Here is a 27191-nt window from a genome sequence, read left to right on the forward strand (position 1 = left end):
AATACGCCCAGAAAAGAGGCGAAAAGGAGAAAAACGTAAAAAAACGTGAAAAAAAAGTAAGAGGAAGAGAAGGGAAAAAAAGGTGGAAATGGGTTTAAAAGTGATTTCGGCGGAGAAATATATATATATATATATATATATATATATATATATATACGCGCACACACACACATATATATAAACGTATTCTCCGTTGAGATATTGCAGCCGCTGCTGTGTCCAGGCCCAGGAGCCTTAGCACTGTGCTGTGATGTCACTCAATACCACTGACATCACTAGGTGTAAACAACATCTCTCCTTTGCTGTGTATGTGACTATGGAGCTGTTTGGTGATGTCGTCTATTATGGCCTTCATAGAAGCAACAGGAGATTGTTGCATCCATCTAGAACCCTCAGAACTACAGTGCTATGATGTCACTCACTTCCACAGGCCTTGCAGAGTGTAAACAACAACAACCCAGCTTTGTTGTGTATGTAACCATAGGGATTGTGATGTCACCTAGAACCTTCACAGCAGCGACAGCTTTATGAGGAGCATCAGCACTGCTCTGCCTGAGCAGAACCATCACCGCCATAGGTTGTCAAATAACCCGGATTTAACCCACACAGGTAAGTCCAATGGGGTGCAGGCATGTCCTCTATGCTTACAGCTTCCCGTGGGTGTTGGTTTGATACCGTTTGGGGACAGCCAAGGAGGCATCTGCAGGCAACAAAGGTAGGTGTGTGCTTGTGTGTGTGTTTCCTATGCAGATCCTAAGCCCAGTGTCACATGCAAGTAGGAGGAGTAAGAAGGGTTCCTGGCAAATCCGGGTTATGGATTGCATTTAAAAAGGCCCCGTGGGAGTGCAATGGGCCCCTGTCTTGCTGCTTAGCAATAATGGTATGGGTTTAGGTTCTGCTGTGTGTACTGGTGGTTGACTGCCCCCCAGCCCAGAGTGTGCATGGAAAATTGTCTGGCAGCCTCCCTGACAGCAAGCAGTGATAGTGCCCATGAAGGGGACCTTGTTGGGCCCGCCCCTTTCACGGTTATCGCTTCTCGGCCTTTTGGCTAAGATCAAGTGTAGTATCTGTTCTTATCAGTTTAATATCTGATACGTCCCCTATCTGGGGACCATATATTAAATGGATTTTTGAGAACGGGGGCCGATTTCGAAGCTTGCTTCCGTCGCCCTATGCATTGACCCGATATGGCAGTATCTTCGGGTACAGTGCACCACCCCCTTACAGGGTTAAAAAGAAAGATTCCTACTTTCATTGCTACCTGCTTGCTGGCTAGCCAGCTAGCCAGCCCTGTGGGCCTTGCTGCTGCTGCTGCTGCAGCCAAAAAACAAAAGGTGGTGCTGCTGCTGCTTCTGCTGCTTCTGCTTGTGTCTGGCCGCTGTTGGAGCGTCCAGGCACAGGACTTCTGCTGCTGCTGACTAAATGGCCTCCTTAATTGGATCATTTGAGTAGCCAGCACACCTGTGCAGGTAGGGCATGACATGATAGGCAGCTGCCTTGATAGCGGGTGGGTGCTGAATGTTCCTAATTGACAAAATAAGATTAATGCTTATGAAGAAATATAAAATCTCATCCCTTCCCCAATATCGCGCCACACCCCTACCCCTTAATTCCCTGGTTGAACTTGATGGACATATGTCTTTTTTCGACCGTACTAACTATGTAACTATGTAACATAACATGGGGGGGTCTCCTGGCTGTTCACACAGGTGTGTCATTGCTGTACATTGACCATGCATTGCTTCTGTGGTATTGCAAAGGCAAAGACAAATGCTTCCAGCCATCCATTGCACTAATGGATTGGTCATCAGCTGGCTGTCTATGTCCCGCATCAATATAGACCAAAGTACAGAGGGTTAGGCTATGCTATAGTGCACCTACCTGATGCATCAGAAGGTGCGAGGCCCTTGCTAAATTCTGTGCACAGACTTTGAGATCTATGCTTTAGACTGTATCTAAACCTGCTCCAACATGGACTGACATTCTGGCCTACTTTCAGCCGATGCGACTTGTCTGTCGCTGAACAGTCGCTTTTTATGTATTCAGCACCTATGTATAATGTTGTAAAAATGCTCTAGAAGCTAAAGTCGCAGAAATGTCACACATATTTGGCCTGCAACTTTCTGTGCGACAAATTCAGACAGGAAAAATCAGTATAAATCCTTAGAAAATTATCCCCCAGTGTCTCCATCTGCTGGCGGTATTGAATAAGCATTGCTGCACTGATGGGGTATGCATTAGACGAAAAAAAAGAAGAAAAAGAAGAATAATACGCCCAGAAAAGAGGCGAAAAGGAGAAAAACGTAAAAAAACGTGGAAAAAAAGTAAGAGGAAGAGAAGGGAAAAAAAGGTGGAAATGGGTTTAAAAGTGATTTCGGCGGAGAAATATATATATATATATATATATATATATATATATATATATACGCGCACACACACACATATATATAAACGTATTCTCCGTTGAGATATTGCAGCCGCTGCTGTGTCCAGGCCCAGGAGCCTTAGCACTGTGCTGTGATGTCACTCAATACCACTGACATCACTAGGTGTAAACAACATCTCTCCTTTGCTGTGTATGTGACTATGGAGCTGTTTGGTGATGTCGTCTATTACGGCCTTCATAGAAGCAACAGGAGATTGTTGCATCCATCTAGAACCCTCAGAACTACAGTGCTATGATGTCACTCACTTCCACAGGCCTTGCAGAGTGTAAACAACAACAACCCAGCTTTGTTGTGTATGTAACCATAGGGATTGTGATGTCACCTAGAACCTTCACAGCAGCGACAGCTTTATGAGGAGCATCAGCACTGCTCTGCCTGAGCAGAACCATCACCGCCATAGGTTGTCAAATAACCCGGATTTAACCCACACAGGTAAGTCCAATGGGGTGCAGGCATGTCCTCTATGCTTACAGCTTCCCGTGGGTGTTGGTTTGATACCGTTTGGGGACAGCCAAGGAGGCATCTGCAGGCAACAAAGGTAGGTGTGTGCTTGTGTGTGTGTTTCCTATGCAGATCCTAAGCCCAGTGTCACATGCAAGTAGGAGGAGTAAGAAGGGTTCCTGGCAAATCTGGGTTATGGATTGCATTTAAAAAGGCCCCGTGGGAGTGCAATGGGCCCCTGTCTTGCTGCTTAGCAATAATGGTATGGGTTTAGGTTCTGCTGTGTGTACTGGTGGTTGACTGCCCCCCAGCCCAGAGTGTGCATGGAAAATTGTCTGGCAGCCTCCCTGACAGCAAGCAGTGATAGTGCCCATGAAGGGGACCTTGTTGGGCCCGCCCCTTTCACGGTTATCGCTTCTCGGCCTTTTGGCTAAGATCAAGTGTAGTATCTGCATTTGGTCTGGTCGGAAGGTGTCTGTGGTACCCCGCTTCTCGGCCTTGGGGGATTGTCTCTCCTTACGGAGGGACTTCACCCCCTTGCTGCTATTGGGGAGCGGGCTTAGTCCACGGACAACGGGTTGCGATCCCCCTGTCTCTGGGACCTTGTGTCTCAGAAGGCATTTTCGGTACGTTGAGCGTTACCTGTAGCTTCGGAAGCACCTAGGGTACCCCCGACCTCTGCCTTGGGTAAGGGTTCCGCTTTTATAGCGGGATTCCGAGCCCCTGCTGCTATTGGGGAAGGGGCTTAGTCCCTGGGTGTGGAAGATGCCGTTCTCCTGGGCTTTCCCCTCTGGGGAAATGTCGATGCGAAATACCATCCGCATAGAGGTGTCGGAGAGCCATCGTCAGTTGAAGAACCTCCGCTTCATTGCGGAGGTGATTCTTCTTGACTACTTCCGCCTCAATAGGGAGGACATCCTGTGTCTAAATGACCAGGAAAGCCGTGGCCTGTATACCGTCACCTTCACGGCCACGGCGTGTTGCGATAACATCTATGCAACCTTGTCTGGTGCGGACCAGAGGGACGATCGACTCGACGGTCTTTCGTTCCAGTTCCTCTATGGTGAGGAACATATACCGTTGGTGGTGGCTATGCACAGCCCTCATGTGACCACGGAGGATATAGCCACTTTTCTTCGGCGATACTGCGAAGAGGTGCGATTCGCAAACAAAATCTTGAACTCTGTGCGGTTCTGGAACGGCAAGAGGAAGTTCTGGGTCAAGCTCCGTAAGGATCCCGGTGGTATTGGGGGTCTTTGCCATCCGCCCCCAAATTTTGCCATCGGGAGAGTTCGGGGCTTCCTGTTCTATCCTCAAATGCCTATGTATTGCCGAAATTGCTTGAGGTTTGGCCACACCCAGGAGACCTGCGGCGCGGAGCGTGTGATTCGCTGCAATAGGTGTGGCCAAGAAGGTCACATAGCCTCAAGATGTAGCCATACGATAAGGTGCAACCTCTGCGGAGAGGAAAATCACGATTTTAATTCCTGTCCCCATAAAGCAAAAACTACGATGGGTGGGTCAAGGCTGGGCCCACCCAAAGAGGGGACAGGACAAAAGACGTCCTTTTTTAAGATGCCCAAACCCCAGATGGCAGGTACTGATGGGTCCAGGCCCAAGACCTCTGGTGCTCCATCGGGGGGCCCACCGGTGGTAGTGCTAGGGGGAGGCCATGGGGATTCCACGAAGCCCGGGCGGGTGATCGAGTTTACTGCCCGGGAAATTGAAAGACGTCGATCGACTTCCTACCTGGCTCAAGAGCCCGCCGAAACTTCTGAAGGGGGCTCACCTGTGGCGGGTGGCAGCCGACGGGCCTCGGTGGGGGCAAAAGTGGACCCAAAATTGCAGCATAAGCCAGGTACTGGCTTGGCCCAGGGTCGCCCTGCTCCGGACGAAGAGGCCCCGGTGAAAGCTCGCCGGAAGGGGAGCCAGGTGGCCAGGTCTGAGCCCGGTCCTGTTACTCCGCCTATACAGGACAGGGCCAAGAAGACAAGTGGCGCCAAACCAGGGTTTGCTGCCCCGCCAGCAGTGGACCCGGTGGGTAAAACTGGCCATCGTCGATCGATGGGGAAGTTGGAGCAACAGTCCTCAGCAACGCTTGCTGGGGAACAAGCGATGAAAACTTCCCAAGGTAGCGGCAAAGGTTCCGGAAAAGAGGCCTCACAGGCCCCTGTGCAGCAGTTCCAGTCGTCAAATGATGAAAGAAGACGCAGATCCATCAGCCGGGGGCCAGAGATTACATCGAGTGAGAGCAACACAGAGGATATGGACAGCAGTGTGACATTTAAAAGACAAAGAGAAGAAGAAGAGGAAGACATTCAAAGGAAAGCGGCGTGCCGTAGTTCGGACGAGAGCGAGCTCAGGGTCGGGGCATCATCGATCTCAAGCTCCGACCCTCAGAACATCAAGGAGCTGATGACCCCGCAGGCGGGGGATGACGGTACGCAGCTTATTATTGACTTTGATTCTCCAAGCACAGACTCTCCATAAACTATGCCTATCCCTGTAAAAATTGCCTCACTCAATGTGAGGTCCTTAAAGAGCCCTGATCGCAGGGCTGCTTTATTTTCTTATCTAGAGACATGTGACTTTGACCTTTGCCTGCTACAAGAATGTGGAATCCCTAGTAAAATGGACTATAAAGACTTAAAAGAAGACTGGAAGCTGGGCCCATCCATATGGTCCGGTGCAAATGACTGTCGTTCTGTGGGTGTTGGGCTGCTCTGCCGAGGCCAGTCCTTTTCTATTCATACAGTAACTGAGATTGTGCCTGGCAGAGCTCTTTTAATTCATCTATATTTTAATGGACTTTTAATTCGTGTTTTAAATGTGTATGCCCCTCCTGATAAACAGGAGCGGGCAGAACTATTTGAAATTTTACCACTGTTTTGTGTTGGGTCTTCCCCCCTGCTGGTGGGAGGTGATTTTAACTGCATACGTGATGGGGAACACCGGCAGGGTGGGGATATTAATCGTAAAGACCGCACTTCTTACCTGCTTAAAAATTTTATTGATGATTTTAATTTGAAAGATTGCTGGAAGGATCTCTTGCCGGAGGACCCAGGCGCCACATGGTCCAATGGAAGAGTGAGCTCCAGAATCGATTTTATTTTTTCCTCTAGAGCTTTTAAACCCCTGAAATGCACGCTCGAGCAGAATATCTTCTCTGATCATAAGCTCCTCTTGGTGGGCCTGGAGCTAGAGGGGGAGCAAAAAGCAAAAAGGGGCCTCTGGAGATTAAACACCACACTCCTAGAGGACCCTGAGATAAAAGAGGAGTTTGTGCGGACCTACCAATGCTGGCAATCACAAAGAAAACCCCACGAGCCTATGCTGCACTGGTGGGAGGGCACCAAATCTAAAATCAGATTTTTTTTTATCAAAGCAGGTAAGAAGAAGGCAAAAATGGAAAAACAGTGGTTTTATGTTCTTAACATGCGTTTAAATGTACTTTTTAAATTGAAAGAAGCTGGTATGGATGTAGAAAATGATATTTTAAACCTTAAAACTGAAATAAAACATGCCATAGAAAAGAAAGGGAAACAAATCATTTTTAACTCACATGTGCAGCACCTGGAGGAGGGCGAGAAATGTTCCCGTTTCTTTTTTAAAAAAGTGATGAATAGGAGGGATATCATCCAAAACCTTGAGGGTGAATCCACTCCAAAAGGCATGTTAGATGCAGTTTTTAACTTCTACCAGCTTCTTTTTAATAAGAAAGATCTTAATCCATCCTTTTTAGAACATGTTCTTAATTCCCTTGATTTTAAGCTAGATGTTTTAGACCAGGAGGTTTTATCCCGTGATCTTAACTTAGATGAACTTTTATTTGTTTTTAAAAGTTTTTCTAGTGGGAAGGCCCCTGGGGAAGATGGTTTACCCATCGAATTTTATTTAGCTTTTTGGGATATTTTAAAGGATGATATGGTTTTATTGTATAAAGAAACTTTTATTGTTAATGAACTTCCCCCTTCCTGGAGGAGGGGGATTGTATCATTACTTTTTAAAAAGGGTGAAAAGGATATGCTAAAAAATTGGCGCCCCATCACACTTTTAAATGTCGATTATAAAGTTTTAGCCAAGTTATTAGCTGTCCGTTTTAAACCTTTTATTCATAAATTAATTCACCCAAATCAGGTTTGTGGGGTACCTGGAAGGTCTATAGCTGAATCCCTAAATATTTTAAGAGATGTTTTATGGTATTTTAAGGATAGAAATCAAACTGTAGCAATTTTATCCTTAGACTTTGAAAAAGCCTTTGATAGGGTCTCCCATGAATACCTGTTTTTAGTTCTTAAAAAGATGGCAGTGCCTGAAACGATTTTAAGCCGAATCATGCTTTTATACCGATCCTGTTTTAGTCAAGTCTCTGTTAATGGCTTTTTAACCAGCGGTGTTCCTCTTTTATCAGGTGTCAAACAGGGCTGCCCCCTGTCCCCACTCCTTTTTATTTGCGCAATCGAACCACTGATGGCCCTCCTCAGAAAAGACCGGGTAGTAAGAGGCGTACCGATACCTGGTGGAGGAGGGACCCATCTAAAGGTGTTGGGGTACATGGATGATGTCACCATACTGTGCCCGGACTCTCCATCCATGAGGGGGGCATTGAGGAACACCAGCTATTTCTGCGAGGTCTCTGGTTTTAAGCTAAACACAGATAAATGTGACTGTTTTTATATTGGCTCCTGGGATTCATCCATCACCCCAGGAGTCACAATGCAACAGGATCAAATTAAAGTTTTAGGTATTGTTTTTAACCAGGTCAATGATGGGAGCCCTAACTGGGATTCAGCTATAGCTAAGATGGAGAAGAAGATTTTAATGTGGAATCTTAGAAACCTTACCATGGAGGGGAAGATTTTAATAATAAAGATGGTTTTACTCCCTATTATGCTATACATTGCCATGGTATTTCCTCCATCTATTTTATACATTAAAAAAGTAACTAGAATTGTTTTTTCTTTTTTATGGGGTTCAAAAATGGAGAAATTAAAGCGTGATTTTATGTACAAAAGTAAAGATAATGGCGGGAAAGATGTTCCTAACCTTTTTACTTTCTTTTACATAAAGTATTTCTGTTTCTGTTTTAAAATTATTAAATCCGATGGCATTTTTAGCTGCTTTTTAAGGTACGCTGCGGGCATGGTTTTTAAAAGATGGTTGCGCATCCCTCTGAACGCTCCGGTGCTTCTGTGTCCCCCAAAACATTATGTGGTGTTGGAAAAGACAGTCAGGCTCCTAGGTCTCCAAGATTTGGAGCCTGACATACTGGGGGACCAGAGAAAGGTATCAAAGGTCCTCAGGCGGAGTGAGGTTACCCTGGCAGTGTCCAATTTCACACAGGCAAGATCCAAAAAGGTATGGCGGAACGTGTACGGGAAGTTTCTGGCGAATGTACACAGGGATCTTGCCTGGGCAATCGTCCACCAGTGCCTCCCTACTCGTGAGTTCCAGCACAGGCGAGGACTGGTGGCGAGAGCCAAGTGCCCGAGAGATGGCTGCGGAGTGGACGAAACGGTGCTGCACATATTTTGGAACTGCCCTTTTGCACGGGAGCTTTGGAGGAAGGTAGGCCCACTTTTGAAGTGGGCCTGCGGCCTAAAAGATTTTAATCACGAATGTGTCTTTTACGGTCTTTTTAACTGCCCCAATTTTAAACAGCAGATGATCTGCTGGATGATTATTAATTGTTTTAAAAATGCCATCTGGAAAGTTAGGAACATCTTACTTTTTAAACATGATTTTATTGATGTTAAAAACTGTATAAAGCTGGCCCTGAGTGAGATGTACATCTATTACCTAAGAGACAAGAAACAGTTGGGGGCCAGCGAGGCAGCATCCATGTGGTGTCTGCCTCTATGGAACGAAATAACAGTATAATCAGTTTTTATGACATTTGTATAATGTTTTATCCTGCCATTTTTATTTTTTCTCCTTTTATTACTGGTTTTATTATTTGTATTTTAAAACTTTTGTGAACCTTTTATTATTTTGCATTTTAAATTTTGTATGGTTTCTTATTTATTCAATAAAATTTTGTTGAAACCTTATCTGTTCTTATCAGTTTAATATCTGATACGTCCCCTATCTGGGGACCATATATTAAATGGATTTTTGAGAACGGGGGCCGATTTCGAAGCTTGCTTCCGTCGCCCTATGCATTGACCCGATATGGCAGTATCTTCGGGTACAGTGCACCACCCCCTTACAGGGTTAAAAAGAAAGATTCCTACTTTCATTGCTACCTGCTTGCTGGCTAGCCAGCTAGCCAGCCCTGTGGGCCTTGCTGCTGCTGCTGCTGCAGCCAAAAAACAAAAGGTGGTGCTGCTGCTGCTTCTGCTGCTTCTGCTTGTGTCTGGCCGCTGTTGGAGCGTCCAGGCACAGGACTTCTGCTGCTGCTGACTAAATGGCCTCCTTAATTGGATCATTTGAGTAGCCAGCACACCTGTGCAGGTAGGGCATGACATGATAGGCAGCTGCCTTGATAGCGGGTGGGTGCTGAATGTTCCTAATTGACAAAATAAGATTAATGCTTATGAAGAAATATAAAATCTCATCCCTTCCCCAATATCGCGCCACACCCCTACCCCTTAATTCCCTGGTTGAACTTGATGGACATATGTCTTTTTTCGACCGTACTAACTATGTAACTATGTAACATAACATGGGGGGGTCTCCTGGCTGTTCACACAGGTGTGTCATTGCTGTACATTGACCATGCATTGCTTCTGTGGTATTGCAAAGGCAAAGACAAATGCTTCCAGCCATCCATTGCACTAATGGATTGGTCATCAGCTGGCTGTCTATGTCCCGCATCAATATAGACCAAAGTACAGAGGGTTAGGCTATGCTATAGTGCACCTACCTGATGCATCAGAAGGTGCGAGGCCCTTGCTAAATTCTGTGCACAGACTTTGAGATCTATGCTTTAGACTGTATCTAAACCTGCTCCAACATGGACTGACATTCTGGCCTACTTTCAGCCGATGCGACTTGTCTGTCGCTGAACAGTCGCTTTTTATGTATTCAGCACCTATGTATAATGTTGTAAAAATGCTCTAGAAGCTAAAGTCGCAGAAATGTCACACATATTTGGCCTGCAACTTTCTGTGCGACAAATTCAGACAGGAAAAATCAGTATAAATCCTTAGAAAATTATCCCCCAGTGTCTCCATCTGCTGGCGGTATTGAATAAGCATTGCTGCACTGATGGGGTATGCATTAGACGAAAAAAAAGAAGAAAAAGAAGAATAATACGCCCAGAAAAGAGGCGAAAAGGAGAAAAACGTAAAAAAACGTGAAAAAAAAGTAAGAGGAAGAGAAGGGAAAAAAAGGTGGAAATGGGTTTAAAAGTGATTTCGGCGGAGAAATATATATATATATATATATATATATATATATATATATATATATACGCGCACACACACACATATATATAAACGTATTCTCCGTTGAGATATTGCAGCCGCTGCTGTGTCCAGGCCCAGGAGCCTTAGCACTGTGCTGTGATGTCACTCAATACCACTGACATCACTAGGTGTAAACAACATCTCTCCTTTGCTGTGTATGTGACTATGGAGCTGTTTGGTGATGTCGTCTATTATGGCCTTCATAGAAGCAACAGGAGATTGTTGCATCCATCTAGAACCCTCAGAACTACAGTGCTATGATGTCACTCACTTCCAAAGGCCTTGCAGAGTGTAAACAACAACAACCCAGCTTTGTTGTGTATGTAACCATAGGGATTGTGATGTCACCTAGAACCTTCACAGCAGCGACAGCTTTATGAGGAGCATCAGCACTGCTCTGCCTGAGCAGAACCATCACCGCCATAGGTTGTCAAATAACCCGGATTTAACCCACACAGGTAAGTCCAATGGGGTGCAGGCATGTCCTCTATGCTTACAGCTTCCCGTGGGTGTTGGTTTGATACCGTTTGGGGACAGCCAAGGAGGCATCTGCAGGCAACAAAGGTAGGTGTGTGCTTGTGTGTGTGTTTCCTATGCAGATCCTAAGCCCAGTGTCACATGCAAGTAGGAGGAGTAAGAAGGGTTCCTGGCAAATCCGGGTTATGGATTGCATTTAAAAAGGCCCCGTGGGAGTGCAATGGGCCCCTGTCTTGCTGCTTAGCAATAATGGTATGGGTTTAGGTTCTGCTGTGTGTACTGGTGGTTGACTGCCCCCCAGCCCAGAGTGTGCATGGAAAATTGTCTGGCAGCCTCCCTGACAGCAAGCAGTGATAGTGCCCATGAAGGGGACCTTGTTGGGCCCGCCCCTTTCACGGTTATCGCTTCTCGGCCTTTTGGCTAAGATCAAGTGTAGTATCTGTTCTTATCAGTTTAATATCTGATACGTCCCCTATCTGGGGACCATATATTAAATGGATTTTTGAGAACGGGGGCCGATTTCGAAGCTTGCTTCCGTCGCCCTATGCATTGACCCGATATGGCAGTATCTTCGGGTACAGTGCACCACCCCCTTACAGGGTTAAAAAGAAAGATTCCTACTTTCATTGCTACCTGCTTGCTGGCTAGCCAGCTAGCCAGCCCTGTGGGCCTTGCTGCTGCTGCTGCTGCTGCAGCCAAAAAACAAAAGGTGGTGCTGCTGCTGCTTCTGCTGCTTCTGCTTGTGTCTGGCCGCTGTTGGAGCGTCCAGGCACAGGACTTCTGCTGCTGCTGACTAAATGGCCTCCTTAATTGGATCATTTGAGTAGCCAGCACACCTGTGCAGGTAGGGCATGACATGATAGGCAGCTGCCTTGATAGCGGGTGGGTGCTGAATGTTCCTAATTGACAAAATAAGATTAATGCTTATGAAGAAATATAAAATCTCATCCCTTCCCCAATATCGCGCCACACCCCTACCCCTTAATTCCCTGGTTGAACTTGATGGACATATGTCTTTTTTCGACCGTACTAACTATGTAACTATGTAACATAACATGGGGGGGTCTCCTGGCTGTTCACACAGGTGTGTCATTGCTGTACATTGACCATGCATTGCTTCTGTGGTATTGCAAAGGCAAAGACAAATGCTTCCAGCCATCCATTGCACTAATGGATTGGTCATCAGCTGGCTGTCTATGTCCCGCATCAATATAGACCAAAGTACAGAGGGTTAGGCTATGCTATAGTGCACCTACCTGATGCATCAGAAGGTGCGAGGCCCTTGCTAAATTCTGTGCACAGACTTTGAGATCTATGCTTTAGACTGTATCTAAACCTGCTCCAACATGGACTGACATTCTGGCCTACTTTCAGCCGATGCGACTTGTCTGTCGCTGAACAGTCGCTTTTTATGTATTCAGCACCTATGTATAATGTTGTAAAAATGCTCTAGAAGCTAAAGTCGCAGAAATGTCACACATATTTGGCCTGCAACTTTCTGTGCGACAAATTCAGACAGGAAAAATCAGTATAAATCCTTAGAAAATTATCCCCCAGTGTCTCCATCTGCTGGCGGTATTGAATAAGCATTGCTGCACTGATGGGGTATGCATTAGACGAAAAAAAAGAAGAAAAAGAAGAATAATACGCCCAGAAAAGAGGCGAAAAGGAGAAAAACGTAAAAAAACGTGAAAAAAAAGTAAGAGGAAGAGAAGGGAAAAAAAGGTGGAAATGGGTTTAAAAGTGATTTCGGCGGAGAAATATATATATATATATATATATATATATATATATATATATATATATACGCGCACACACACACATATATATAAACGTATTCTCCGTTGAGATATTGCAGCCGCTGCTGTGTCCAGGCCCAGGAGCCTTAGCACTGTGCTGTGATGTCACTCAATACCACTGACATCACTAGGTGTAAACAACATCTCTCCTTTGCTGTGTATGTGACTATGGAGCTGTTTGGTGATGTCGTCTATTATGGCCTTCATAGAAGCAACAGGAGATTGTTGCATCCATCTAGAACCCTCAGAACTACAGTGCTATGATGTCACTCACTTCCACAGGCCTTGCAGAGTGTAAACAACAACAACCCAGCTTTGTTGTGTATGTAACCATAGGGATTGTGATGTCACCTAGAACCTTCACAGCAGCGACAGCTTTATGAGGAGCATCAGCACTGCTCTGCCTGAGCAGAACCATCACCGCCATAGGTTGTCAAATAACCCGGATTTAACCCACACAGGTAAGTCCAATGGGGTGCAGGCATGTCCTCTATGCTTACAGCTTCCCGTGGGTGTTGGTTTGATACCGTTTGGGGACAGCCAAGGAGGCATCTGCAGGCAACAAAGGTAGGTGTGTGCTTGTGTGTGTGTTTCCTATGCAGATCCTAAGCCCAGTGTCACATGCAAGTAGGAGGAGTAAGAAGGGTTCCTGGCAAATCCGGGTTATGGATTGCATTTAAAAAGGCCCCGTGGGAGTGCAATGGGCCCCTGTCTTGCTGCTTAGCAATAATGGTATGGGTTTAGGTTCTGCTGTGTGTACTGGTGGTTGACTGCCCCCCAGCCCAGAGTGTGCATGGAAAATTGTCTGGCAGCCTCCCTGACAGCAAGCAGTGATAGTGCCCATGAAGGGGACCTTGTTGGGCCCGCCCCTTTCACGGTTATCGCTTCTCGGCCTTTTGGCTAAGATCAAGTGTAGTATCTGTTCTTATCAGTTTAATATCTGATACGTCCCCTATCTGGGGACCATATATTAAATGGATTTTTGAGAACGGGGGCCGATTTCGAAGCTTGCTTCCGTCGCCCTATGCATTGACCCGATATGGCAGTATCTTCGGGTACAGTGCACCACCCCCTTACAGGGTTAAAAAGAAAGATTCCTACTTTCATTGCTACCTGCTTGCTGGCTAGCCAGCTAGCCAGCCCTGTGGGCCTTGCTGCTGCTGCTGCTGCTGCAGCCAAAAAACAAAAGGTGGTGCTGCTGCTGCTTCTGCTGCTTCTGCTTGTGTCTGGCCGCTGTTGGAGCGTCCAGGCACAGGACTTCTGCTGCTGCTGACTAAATGGCCTCCTTAATTGGATCATTTGAGTAGCCAGCACACCTGTGCAGGTAGGGCATGACATGATAGGCAGCTGCCTTGATAGCGGGTGGGTGCTGAATGTTCCTAATTGACAAAATAAGATTAATGCTTATGAAGAAATATAAAATCTCATCCCTTCCCCAATATCGCGCCACACCCCTACCCCTTAATTCCCTGGTTGAACTTGATGGACATATGTCTTTTTTCGACCGTACTAACTATGTAACTATGTAACATAACATGGGGGGGTCTCCTGGCTGTTCACACAGGTGTGTCATTGCTGTACATTGACCATGCATTGCTTCTGTGGTATTGCAAAGGCAAAGACAAATGCTTCCAGCCATCCATTGCACTAATGGATTGGTCATCAGCTGGCTGTCTATGTCCCGCATCAATATAGACCAAAGTACAGAGGGTTAGGCTATGCTATAGTGCACCTACCTGATGCATCAGAAGGTGCGAGGCCCTTGCTAAATTCTGTGCACAGACTTTGAGATCTATGCTTTAGACTGTATCTAAACCTGCTCCAACATGGACTGACATTCTGGCCTACTTTCAGCCGATGCGACTTGTCTGTCGCTGAACAGTCGCTTTTTATGTATTCAGCACCTATGTATAATGTTGTAAAAATGCTCTAGAAGCTAAAGTCGCAGAAATGTCACACATATTTGGCCTGCAACTTTCTGTGCGACAAATTCAGACAGGAAAAATCAGTATAAATCCTTAGAAAATTATCCCCCAGTGTCTCCATCTGCTGGCGGTATTGAATAAGCATTGCTGCACTGATGGGGTATGCATTAGACGAAAAAAAAGAAGAAAAAGAAGAATAATACGCCCAGAAAAGAGGCGAAAAGGAGAAAAACGTAAAAAAACGTGAAAAAAAAGTAAGAGGAAGAGAAGGGAAAAAAAGGTGGAAATGGGTTTAAAAGTGATTTCGGCGGAGAAATATATATATATATATATATATATATATATATATATATATATATACGCGCACACACACACATATATATAAACGTATTCTCCGTTGAGATATTGCAGCCGCTGCTGTGTCCAGGCCCAGGAGCCTTAGCACTGTGCTGTGATGTCACTCAATACCACTGACATCACTAGGTGTAAACAACATCTCTCCTTTGCTGTGTATGTGACTATGGAGCTGTTTGGTGATGTCGTCTATTATGGCCTTCATAGAAGCAACAGGAGATTGTTGCATCCATCTAGAACCCTCAGAACTACAGTGCTATGATGTCACTCACTTCCACAGGCCTTGCAGAGTGTAAACAACAACAACCCAGCTTTGTTGTGTATGTAACCATAGGGATTGTGATGTCACCTAGAACCTTCACAGCAGCGACAGCTTTATGAGGAGCATCAGCACTGCTCTGCCTGAGCAGAACCATCACCGCCATAGGTTGTCAAATAACCCGGATTTAACCCACACAGGTAAGTCCAATGGGGTGCAGGCATGTCCTCTATGCTTACAGCTTCCCGTGGGTGTTGGTTTGATACCGTTTGGGGACAGCCAAGGAGGCATCTGCAGGCAACAAAGGTAGGTGTGTGCTTGTGTGTGTGTTTCCTATGCAGATCCTAAGCCCAGTGTCACATGCAAGTAGGAGGAGTAAGAAGGGTTCCTGGCAAATCCGGGTTATGGATTGCATTTAAAAAGGCCCCGTGGGAGTGCAATGGGCCCCTGTCTTGCTGCTTAGCAATAATGGTATGGGTTTAGGTTCTGCTGTGTGTACTGGTGGTTGACTGCCCCCCAGCCCAGAGTGTGCATGGAAAATTGTCTGGCAGCCTCCCTGACAGCAAGCAGTGATAGTGCCCATGAAGGGGACCTTGTTGGGCCCGCCCCTTTCACGGTTATCGCTTCTCGGCCTTTTGGCTAAGATCAAGTGTAGTATCTGTTCTTATCAGTTTAATATCTGATACGTCCCCTATCTGGGGACCATATATTAAATGGATTTTTGAGAACGGGGGCCGATTTCGAAGCTTGCTTCCGTCGCCCTATGCATTGACCCGATATGGCAGTATCTTCGGGTACAGTGCACCACCCCCTTACAGGGTTAAAAAGAAAGATTCCTACTTTCATTGCTACCTGCTTGCTGGCTAGCCAGCTAGCCAGCCCTGTGGGCCTTGCTGCTGCTGCTGCTGCTGCAGCCAAAAAACAAAAGGTGGTGCTGCTGCTGCTTCTGCTGCTTCTGCTTGTGTCTGGCCGCTGTTGGAGCGTCCAGGCACAGGACTTCTGCTGCTGCTGACTAAATGGCCTCCTTAATTGGATCATTTGAGTAGCCAGCACACCTGTGCAGGTAGGGCATGACATGATAGGCAGCTGCCTTGATAGCGGGTGGGTGCTGAATGTTCCTAATTGACAAAATAAGATTAATGCTTATGAAGAAATATAAAATCTCATCCCTTCCCCAATATCGCGCCACACCCCTACCCCTTAATTCCCTGGTTGAACTTGATGGACATATGTCTTTTTTCGACCGTACTAACTATGTAACTATGTAACATAACATGGGGGGGTCTCCTGGCTGTTCACACAGGTGTGTCATTGCTGTACATTGACCATGCATTGCTTCTGTGGTATTGCAAAGGCAAAGACAAATGCTTCCAGCCATCCATTGCACTAATGGATTGGTCATCAGCTGGCTGTCTATGTCCCGCATCAATATAGACCAAAGTACAGAGGGTTAGGCTATGCTATAGTGCACCTACCTGATGCATCAGAAGGTGCGAGGCCCTTGCTAAATTCTGTGCACAGACTTTGAGATCTATGCTTTAGACTGTATCTAAACCTGCTCCAACATGGACTGACATTCTGGCCTACTTTCAGCCGATGCGACTTGTCTGTCGCTGAACAGTCGCTTTTTATGTATTCAGCACCTATGTATAATGTTGTAAAAATGCTCTAGAAGCTAAAGTCGCAGAAATGTCACACATATTTGGCCTGCAACTTTCTGTGCGACAAATTCAGACAGGAAAAATCAGTATAAATCCTTAGAAAATTATCCCCCAGTGTCTCCATCTGCTGGCGGTATTGAATAAGCATTGCTGCACTGATGGGGTATGCATTAGACGAAAAAAAAGAAGAAAAAGAAGAATAATACGCCCAGAAAAGAGGCGAAAAGGAGAAAAACGTAAAAAAACGTGAAAAAAAGTAAGAGGAAGAGAAGGGAAAAAAAGGTGGAAATGGGTTTAAAAGTGATTTCGGCGGAGAAATATATATATATATATATATATATATATATATATATATATATATATATATATATACGCGCACACACACACATATATATAAACGTATTCTCCGTTGAGATATTGCAGCCGCTGCTGTGTCCAGGCCCAGGAGCCTTAGCACTGTGCTGTGATGTCACTCAATACCACTGACATCACTAGGTGTAAACAACATCTCTCCTTTGCTGTGTATGTGACTATGGAGCTGTTTGGTGATGTCGTCTATTACGGCCTTCATAGAAGCAACAGGAGATTGTTGCATCCATCTAGAACCCTCAGAACTACAGTGCTATGATGTCACTCACTTCCACAGGCCTTGCAGAGTGTAAACAACAACAACCCAGCTTTGTTGTGTATGTAACCATAGGGATTGTGATGTCACCTAGAACCTTCACAGCAGCGACAGCTTTATGAGGAGCATCAGCACTGCTCTGCCTGAGCAGAACCATCACCGCCATAGGTTGTCAAATAACCCGGATTTAACCCACACAGGTAAGTCCAATGGGGTGCAGGCATGTCCTCTATGCTTACAGCTTCCCGTGGGTGTTGGTTTGATACCGTTTGGGGACAGCCAAGGAGGCATCTGCAGGCAACAAAGGTAGGTGTGTGCTTGTGTGTGTGTTTCCTATGCAGATCCTAAGCCCAGTGTCACATGCAAGTAGGAGGAGTAAGAAGGGTTCCTGGCAAATCCGGGTTATGGATTGCATTTAAAAAGGCCCCGTGGGAGTGCAATGGGCCCCTGTCTTGCTGCTTAGCAATAATGGTATGGGTTTAGGTTCTGCTGTGTGTACTGGTGGTTGACTGCCCCCCAGCCCAGAGTGTGCATGGAAAATTGTCTGGCAGCCTCCCTGACAGCAAGCAGTGATAGTGCCCATGAAGGGGACCTTGTTGGGCCCGCCCCTTTCACGGTTATCGCTTCTCGGCCTTTTGGCTAAGATCAAGTGTAGTATCTGTTCTTATCAGTTTAATATCTGATACGTCCCCTATCTGGGGACCATATATTAAATGGATTTTTGAGAACGGGGGCCGATTTCGAAGCTTGCTTCCGTCGCCCTATGCATTGACCCGATATGGCAGTATCTTCGGGTACAGTGCACCACCCCCTTACAGGGTTAAAAAGAAAGATTCCTACTTTCATTGCTACCTGCTTGCTGGCTAGCCAGCTAGCCAGCCCTGTGGGCCTTGCTGCTGCTGCTGCTGCTGCAGCCAAAGAACAAAAGGTGGTGCTGCTGCTGCTTCTGCTGCTTCTGCTTGTGTCTGGCCGCTGTTGGAGCGTCCAGGCACAGGACTTCTGCTGCTGCTTACTAAATGGCCTCCTTAATTGGATCATTTGAGTAGCCAGCACACCTGTGCAGGTAGGGCATGACATGATAGGCAGCTGCCTTGATAGCGGGTGGGTGCTGAATGTTCCTAATTGACAAAATAAGATTAATGCTTATGAAGAAATATAAAATCTCATCCCTTCCCCAATATCGCGCCACACCCCTACCCCTTAATTCCCTGGTTGAACTTGATGGACATATGTCTTTTTTCGACCGTACTAACTATGTAACTATGTAACATAACATGGGGGGGTCTCCTGGCTGTTCACACAGGTGTGTCATTGCTGTACATTGACCATGCATTGCTTCTGTGGTATTGCAAAGGCAAAGACAAATGCTTCCAGCCATCCATTGCACTAATGGATTGGTCATCAGCTGGCTGTCTATGTCCCGCATCAATATAGACCAAAGTACAGAGGGTTAGGCTATGCTATAGTGCACCTACCTGATGCATCAGAAGGTGCGAGGCCCTTGCTAAATTCTGTGCACAGACTTTGAGATCTATGCTTTAGACTGTATCTAAACCTGCTCCAACATGGACTGACATTCTGGCCTACTTTCAGCCGATGCGACTTGTCTGTCGCTGAACAGTCGCTTTTTATGTATTCAGCACCTATGTATAATGTTGTAAAAATGCTCTAGAAGCTAAAGTCGCAGAAATGTCACACATATTTGGCCTGCAACTTTCTGTGCGACAAATTCAGACAGGAAAAATCAGTATAAATCCTTAGAAAATTATCCCCCAGTGTCTCCATCTGCTGGCGGTATTGAATAAGCATTGCTGCACTGATGGGGTATGCATTAGACGAAAAAAAAGAAGAAAAAGAAGAATAATACGCCCAGAAAAGAGGCGAAAAGGAGAAAAACGTAAAAAAACGTGAAAAAAAAGTAAGAGGAAGAGAAGGGAAAAAAAGGTGGAAATGGGTTTAAAAGTGATTTCGGCGGAGAAATATATATATATATATATATATATATATATATATATATATATATATACGCGCACACACACACATATATATAAACGTATTCTCCGTTGAGATATTGCAGCCGCTGCTGTGTCCAGGCCCAGGAGCCTTAGCACTGTGCTGTGATGTCACTCAATACCACTGACATCACTAGGTGTAAACAACATCTCTCCTTTGCTGTGTATGTGACTATGGAGCTGTTTGGTGATGTCGTCTATTATGGCCTTCATAGAAGCAACAGGAGATTGTTGCATCCATCTAGAACCCTCAGAACTACAGTGCTATGATGTCACTCACTTCCAAAGGCCTTGCAGAGTGTAAACAACAACAACCCAGCTTTGTTGTGTATGTAACCATAGGGATTGTGATGTCACCTAGAACCTTCACAGCAGCGACAGCTTTATGAGGAGCATCAGCACTGCTCTGCCTGAGCAGAACCATCACCGCCATAGGTTGTCAAATAACCCGGATTTAACCCACACAGGTAAGTCCAATGGGGTGCAGGCATGTCCTCTATGCTTACAGCTTCCCGTGGGTGTTGGTTTGATACCGTTTGGGGACAGCCAAGGAGGCATCTGCAGGCAACAAAGGTAGGTGTGTGCTTGTGTGTGTGTTTCCTATGCAGATCCTAAGCCCAGTGTCACATGCAAGTAGGAGGAGTAAGAAGGGTTCCTGGCAAATCCGGGTTATGGATTGCATTTAAAAAGGCCCCGTGGGAGTGCAATGGGCCCCTGTCTTGCTGCTTAGCAATAATGGTATGGGTTTAGGTTCTGCTGTGTGTACTGGTGGTTGACTGCCCCCCAGCCCAGAGTGTGCATGGAAAATTGTCTGGCAGCCTCCCTGACAGCAAGCAGTGATAGTGCCCATGAAGGGGACCTTGTTGGGCCCGCCCCTTTCACGGTTATCGCTTCTCGGCCTTTTGGCTAAGATCAAGTGTAGTATCTGTTCTTATCAGTTTAATATCTGATACGTCCCCTATCTGGGGACCATATATTAAATGGATTTTTGAGAACGGGGGCCGATTTCGAAGCTTGCTTCCGTCGCCCTATGCATTGACCCGATATGGCAGTATCTTCGGGTACAGTGCACCACCCCCTTACAGGGTTAAAAAGAAAGATTCCTACTTTCATTGCTACCTGCTTGCTGGCTAGCCAGCTAGCCAGCCCTGTGGGCCTTGCTGCTGCTGCTGCTGCTGCAGCCAAAAAACAAAAGGTGGTGCTGCTGCTGCTTCTGCTGCTTCTGCTTGTGTCTGGCCGCTGTTGGAGCGTCCAGGCACAGGACTTCTGCTGCTGCTGACTAAATGGCCTCCTTAATTGGATCATTTGAGTAGCCAGCACACCTGTGCAGGTAGGGCATGACATGATAGGCAGCTGCCTTGATAGCGGGTGGGTGCTGAATGTTCCTAATTGACAAAATAAGATTAATGCTTATGAAGAAATATAAAATCTCATCCCTTCCCCAATATCGCGCCACACCCCTACCCCTTAATTCCCTGGTTGAACTTGATGGACATATGTCTTTTTTCGACCGTACTAACTATGTAACTATGTAACATAACATGGGGGGGTCTCCTGGCTGTTCACACAGGTGTGTCATTGCTGTACATTGACCATGCATTGCTTCTGTGGTATTGCAAAGGCAAAGACAAATGCTTCCAGCCATCCATTGCACTAATGGATTGGTCATCAGCTGGCTGTCTATGTCCCGCATCAATATAGACCAAAGTACAGAGGGTTAGGCTATGCTATAGTGCACCTACCTGATGCATCAGAAGGTGCGAGGCCCTTGCTAAATTCTGTGCACAGACTTTGAGATCTATGCTTTAGACTGTATCTAAACCTGCTCCAACATGGACTGACATTCTGGCCTACTTTCAGCCGATGCGACTTGTCTGTCGCTGAACAGTCGCTTTTTATGTATTCAGCACCTATGTATAATGTTGTAAAAATGCTCTAGAAGCTAAAGTCGCAGAAATGTCACACATATTTGGCCTGCAACTTTCTGTGCGACAAATTCAGACAGGAAAAATCAGTATAAATCCTTAGAAAATTATCCCCCAGTGTCTCCATCTGCTGGCGGTATTGAATAAGCATTGCTGCACTGATGGGGTATGCATTAGACGAAAAAAAAGAAGAAAAAGAAGAATAATACGCCCAGAAAAGAGGCGAAAAGGAGAAAAACGTAAAAAAACGTGAAAAAAAAGTAAGAGGAAGAGAAGGGAAAAAAAGGTGGAAATGGGTTTAAAAGTGATTTCGGCGGAGAAATATATATATATATATATATATATATATATATATATATATATATATATACGCGCACACACACACATATATATAAACGTATTCTCCGTTGAGATATTGCAGCCGCTGCTGTGTCCAGGCCCAGGAGCCTTAGCACTGTGCTGTGATGTCACTCAATACCACTGACATCACTAGGTGTAAACAACATCTCTCCTTTGCTGTGTATGTGACTATGGAGCTGTTTGGTGATGTCGTCTATTATGGCCTTCATAGAAGCAACAGGAGATTGTTGCATCCATCTAGAACCCTCAGAACTACAGTGCTATGATGTCACTCACTTCCACAGGCCTTGCAGAGTGTAAACAACAACAACCCAGCTTTGTTGTGTATGTAACCATAGGGATTGTGATGTCACCTAGAACCTTCACAGCAGCGACAGCTTTATGAGGAGCATCAGCACTGCTCTGCCTGAGCAGAACCATCACCGCCATAGGTTGTCAAATAACCCGGATTTAACCCACACAGGTAAGTCCAATGGGGTGCAGGCATGTCCTCTATGCTTACAGCTTCCCGTGGGTGTTGGTTTGATACCGTTTGGGGACAGCCAAGGAGGCATCTGCAGGCAACAAAGGTAGGTGTGTGCTTGTGTGTGTGTTTCCTATGCAGATCCTAAGCCCAGTGTCACATGCAAGTAGGAGGAGTAAGAAGGGTTCCTGGCAAATCCGGGTTATGGATTGCATTTAAAAAGGCCCCGTGGGAGTGCAATGGGCCCCTGTCTTGCTGCTTAGCAATAATGGTATGGGTTTAGGTTCTGCTGTGTGTACTGGTGGTTGACTGCCCCCCAGCCCAGAGTGTGCATGGAAAATTGTCTGGCAGCCTCCCTGACAGCAAGCAGTGATAGTGCCCATGAAGGGGACCTTGTTGGGCCCGCCCCTTTCACGGTTATCGCTTCTCGGCCTTTTGGCTAAGATCAAGTGTAGTATCTGTTCTTATCAGTTTTCATGCTGGTGGGGATGGGTGCTGCATGGAGGATGCAGGTGTACCAGGGCTTTCCGGGGCTGGTTCTGAGGAATCAGCTCGACGGCTGCCCCGATGTGACCTGTTCCCTCCGGGTCTCGCCATGAGGCTGAGAGGGTCTAGAGCCGAGGTACTTTTGTGCCTCGGGGAGTGGTGACCCCGAGGTGCCGAAACTCACTGGGAGAATAGACTCACTGAGTTGAAGCACGGGCACCATAATCTCTTCACCTTGTGGCACTCACCTCTTGATTCCCGGCCTTCTGGCTAGGATCAGAGAAATTTTTATAGATCCGGCCGGATGTCCGGGCAGTATATCTGCACACATTCACTTATTTATTTCTTTTTTGTCTCACTGTGTCACTTTTTGCGTGTTGTGTGTTCACAGGATTGGTCAGGATGCGGTAGCCCTTCTGGGTGTCCCTCCTGGCGGTCTAGGGGAGGTGTGTGTGGCCATTAGGTTCCGCACCTCCCTGCAAACACCCCGGGTACTCCTGCTTTGGCAGGGTACCTACCGTAATCGGCTCTGCGGGCAGATACCTTGGCTAACGCCAAGGGGGATGCCGGGAGCATTTGTGGTCCCCTAGTAGCTTCGGCGAAAAGGGACATCGAACCTGGAACCTCGCAGGTACCTTTTGGTCCGGAGGCGAAGGGTAAGGTTTGTTGGGGGGCCTCTCTCCTATCGGAGAAGGGCTTGCGATAGACCGCATCCTTTGTGCACGTTTTTTTAGTGTAACACGTTTGCACTTTTTCTTGCACTTTGGGTGAATCGAAAGCACGTTCCTCGGCTTTAGATAAAAAAAAAAAAAAAAAAAAAAAATCTGTTCTTATCAGTTTAATATCTGATACGTCCCCTATCTGGGGACCATATATTAAATGGATTTTTGAGAACGGGGGCCGATTTCGAAGCTTGCTTCCGTCGCCCTATGCATTGACCCGATATGGCAGTATCTTCGGGTACAGTGCACCACCCCCTTACAGGGTTAAAAAGAAAGATTCCTACTTTCATTGCTACCTGCTTGCTGGCTAGCCAGCTAGCCAGCTAGCCAGCCCTGTGGGCCTTGCTGCTGCTGCTGCTGCTGCAGCCAAAAAACAAAAGGTGGTGCTGCTGCTGCTTCTGCTGCTTCTGCTTGTGTCTGGCCGCTGTTGGAGCGTCCAGGCACAGGACTTCTGCTGCTGCTGACTAAATGGCCTCCTTAATTGGATCATTTGAGTAGCCAGCACACCTGTGCAGGTAGGGCATGACATGATAGGCAGCTGCCTTGATAGCGGGTGGGTGCTGAATGTTCCTAATTGACAAAATAAGATTAATGCTTATGAAGAAATATAAAATCTCATCCCTTCCCCAATATCGCGCCACACCCCTACCCCTTAATTCCCTGGTTGAACTTGATGGACATATGTCTTTTTTCGACCGTACTAACTATGTAACTATGTAACATAACATGGGGGGGTCTCCTGGCTGTTCACACAGGTGTGTCATTGCTGTACATTGACCATGCATTGCTTCTGTGGTATTGCAAAGGCAAAGACAAATGCTTCCAGCCATCCATTGCACTAATGGATTGGTCATCAGCTGGCTGTCTATGTCCCGCATCAATATAGACCAAAGTACAGAGGGTTAGGCTATGCTATAGTGCACCTACCTGATGCATCAGAAGGTGCGAGGCCCTTGCTAAATTCTGTGCACAGACTTTGAGATCTATGCTTTAGACTGTATCTAAACCTGCTCCAACATGGACTGACATTCTGGCCTACTTTCAGCCGATGCGACTTGTCTGTCGCTGAACAGTCGCTTTTTATGTATTCAGCACCTATGTATAATGTTGTAAAAATGCTCTAGAAGCTAAAGTCGCAGAAATGTCACACATATTTGGCCTGCAACTTTCTGTGCGACAAATTCAGACAGGAAAAATCAGTATAAATCCTTAGAAAATTATCCCCCAGTGTCTCCATCTGCTGGCGGTATTGAATAAGCATTGCTGCACTGATGGGGTATGCATTAGACGAAAAAAAAGAAGAAAAAGAAGAATAATACGCCCAGAAAAGAGGCGAAAAGGAGAAAAACGTAAAAAAACGTGAAAAAAAAGTAAGAGGAAGAGAAGGGAAAAAAAGGTGGAAATGGGTTTAAAAGTGATTTCGGCGGAGAAATATATATATATATATATATATATATATATATATATACGCGCACACACACACATATATATAAACGTATTCTCCGTTGAGATATTGCAGCCGCTGCTGTGTCCAGGCCCAGGAGCCTTAGCACTGTGCTGTGATGTCACTCAATACCACTGACATCACTAGGTGTAAACAACATCTCTCCTTTGCTGTGTATGTGACTATGGAGCTGTTTGGTGATGTCGTCTATTATGGCCTTCATAGAAGCAACAGGAGATTGTTGCATCCATCTAGAACCCTCAGAACTACAGTGCTATGATGTCACTCACTTCCAAAGGCCTTGCAGAGTGTAAACAACAACAACCCAGCTTTGTTGTGTATGTAACCATAGGGATTGTGATGTCACCTAGAACCTTCACAGCAGCGACAGCTTTATGAGGAGCATCAGCACTGCTCTGCCTGAGCAGAACCATCACCGCCATAGGTTGTCAAATAACCCGGATTTAACCCACACAGGTAAGTCCAATGGGGTGCAGGCATGTCCTCTATGCTTACAGCTTCCCGTGGGTGTTGGTTTGATACCGTTTGGGGACAGCCAAGGAGGCATCTGCAGGCAACAAAGGTAGGTGTGTGCTTGTGTGTGTGTTTCCTATGCAGATCCTAAGCCCAGTGTCACATGCAAGTAGGAGGAGTAAGAAGGGTTCCTGGCAAATCCGGGTTATGGATTGCATTTAAAAAGGCCCCGTGGGAGTGCAATGGGCCCCTGTCTTGCTGCTTAGCAATAATGGTATGGGTTTAGGTTCTGCTGTGTGTACTAGTGGTTGACTGCCCCCCAGCCCAGAGTGTGCATGGAAAATTGTCTGGCAGCCTCCCTGACAGCAAGCAGTGATAGTGCCCATGAAGGGGACCTTGTTGGGCCCGCCCCTTTCACGGTTATCGCTTCTCGGCCTTTTGGCTAAGATCAAGTGTAGTATCTGTTCTTATCAGTTTAATATCTGATACGTCCCCTATCTGGGGACCATATATTAAATGGATTTTTGAGAACGGGGGCCGATTTCGAAGCTTGCTTCCGTCGCCCTATGCATTGACCCGATATGGCAGTATCTTCGGGTACAGTGCACCACCCCCTTACAGGGTTAAAAAGAAAGATTCCTACTTTCATTGCTACCTGCTTGCTGGCTAGCCAGCTAGCCAGCCCTGTGGGCCTTGCTGCTGCTGCTGCTGCTGCAGCCAAAAAACAAAAGGTGGTGCTGCTGCTGCTTCTGCTGCTTCTGCTTGTGTCTGGCCGCTGTTGGAGCGTCCAGGCACAGGACTTCTGCTGCTGCTGACTAAATGGCCTCCTTAATTGGATCATTTGAGTAGCCAGCACACCTGTGCAGGTAGGGCATGACATGATAGGCAGCTGCCTTGATAGCGGGTGGGTGCTGAATGTTCCTAATTGACAAAATAAGATTAATGCTTATGAAGAAATATAAAATCTCATCCCTTCCCCAATATCGCGCCACACCCCTACCCCTTAATTCCCTGGTTGAACTTGATGGACATATGTCTTTTTTCGACCGTACTAACTATGTAACTATGTAACATAACATGGGGGGGTCTCCTGGCTGTTCACACAGGTGTGTCATTGCTGTACATTGACCATGCATTGCTTCTGTGGTATTGCAAAGGCAAAGACAAATGCTTCCAGCCATCCATTGCACTAATGGATTGGTCATCAGCTGGCTGTCTATGTCCCGCATCAATATAGACCAAAGTACAGAGGGTTAGGCTATGCTATAGTGCACCTACCTGATGCATCAGAAGGTGCGAGGCCCTTGCTAAATTCTGTGCACAGACTTTGAGATCTATGCTTTAGACTGTATCTAAACCTGCTCCAACATGGACTGACATTCTGGCCTACTTTCAGCCGATGCGACTTGTCTGTCGCTGAACAGTCGCTTTTTATGTATTCAGCACCTATGTATAATGTTGTAAAAATGCTCTAGAAGCTAAAGTCGCAGAAATGTCACACATATTTGGCCTGCAACTTTCTGTGCGACAAATTCAGACAGGAAAAATCAGTATAAATCCTTAGAAAATTATCCCCCAGTGTCTCCATCTGCTGGCGGTATTGAATAAGCATTGCTGCACTGATGGGGTATGCATTAGACGAAAAAAAAGAAGAAAAAGAAGAATAATACGCCCAGAAAAGAGGCGAAAAGGAGAAAAACGTAAAAAAACGTGAAAAAAAAGTAAGAGGAAGAGAAGGGAAAAAAAGGTGGAAATGGGTTTAAAAGTGATTTCGGCGGAGAAATATATATATATATATATATATATATATATATATATATATATACGCGCACACACACACATATATATAAACGTATTCTCCGTTGAGATATTGCAGCCGCTGCTGTGTCCAGGCCCAGGAGCCTTAGC

General features: G+C 46.1%; 9 non-coding genes and 2 pseudogenes across 9 annotated transcripts; all 11 read left to right on the plus strand.

The window, feature by feature from the left end:
- The first annotated feature begins 1028 nt into the window (after positions 1 to 1028).
- LOC130332419 (U2 spliceosomal RNA) lies at positions 1029 to 1219 on the plus strand. Its single transcript, XR_008875113.1, has one exon. It is a non-coding gene; the product is annotated as a U2 spliceosomal RNA (small nuclear RNA).
- A 2079-nt stretch (positions 1220 to 3298) lies between these two features.
- On the plus strand, positions 3299 to 3516 carry LOC130332406 (U2 spliceosomal RNA; annotated as a pseudogene).
- Positions 3517 to 8905: 5389 nt separating this feature from the next.
- On the plus strand, positions 8906 to 9091 carry LOC130332395 (U2 spliceosomal RNA). The gene has a single exon (XR_008875094.1). It is a non-coding gene; the product is annotated as a U2 spliceosomal RNA (small nuclear RNA).
- A 2083-nt stretch (positions 9092 to 11174) lies between these two features.
- Positions 11175 to 11365, plus strand: LOC130332420 (U2 spliceosomal RNA). The gene has a single exon (XR_008875114.1). It is a non-coding gene; the product is annotated as a U2 spliceosomal RNA (small nuclear RNA).
- A 2088-nt stretch (positions 11366 to 13453) lies between these two features.
- On the plus strand, positions 13454 to 13644 carry LOC130332421 (U2 spliceosomal RNA). The gene has a single exon (XR_008875115.1). It is a non-coding gene; the product is annotated as a U2 spliceosomal RNA (small nuclear RNA).
- Positions 13645 to 15730: 2086 nt separating this feature from the next.
- LOC130332423 (U2 spliceosomal RNA) lies at positions 15731 to 15921 on the plus strand. Its single transcript, XR_008875117.1, has one exon. It is a non-coding gene; the product is annotated as a U2 spliceosomal RNA (small nuclear RNA).
- Positions 15922 to 18016: 2095 nt separating this feature from the next.
- Positions 18017 to 18207, plus strand: LOC130332424 (U2 spliceosomal RNA). Its single transcript, XR_008875118.1, has one exon. It is a non-coding gene; the product is annotated as a U2 spliceosomal RNA (small nuclear RNA).
- Positions 18208 to 20295: 2088 nt separating this feature from the next.
- On the plus strand, positions 20296 to 20486 carry LOC130332426 (U2 spliceosomal RNA). Its single transcript, XR_008875119.1, has one exon. It is a non-coding gene; the product is annotated as a U2 spliceosomal RNA (small nuclear RNA).
- A 2090-nt stretch (positions 20487 to 22576) lies between these two features.
- Positions 22577 to 22736, plus strand: LOC130332402 (U2 spliceosomal RNA; annotated as a pseudogene).
- Positions 22737 to 23429: 693 nt separating this feature from the next.
- LOC130332401 (U2 spliceosomal RNA) lies at positions 23430 to 23619 on the plus strand. The gene has a single exon (XR_008875100.1). It is a non-coding gene; the product is annotated as a U2 spliceosomal RNA (small nuclear RNA).
- Positions 23620 to 25705: 2086 nt separating this feature from the next.
- On the plus strand, positions 25706 to 25896 carry LOC130332427 (U2 spliceosomal RNA). Its single transcript, XR_008875120.1, has one exon. It is a non-coding gene; the product is annotated as a U2 spliceosomal RNA (small nuclear RNA).
- The last annotated feature ends 1295 nt before the right edge of the window (positions 25897 to 27191 follow it).

Source organism: Hyla sarda, unplaced genomic scaffold (genome assembly GCF_029499605.1).
Source record: "Hyla sarda isolate aHylSar1 unplaced genomic scaffold, aHylSar1.hap1 scaffold_376, whole genome shotgun sequence".
Lineage (NCBI taxonomy): Eukaryota > Metazoa > Chordata > Amphibia > Anura > Hylidae > Hyla > Hyla sarda.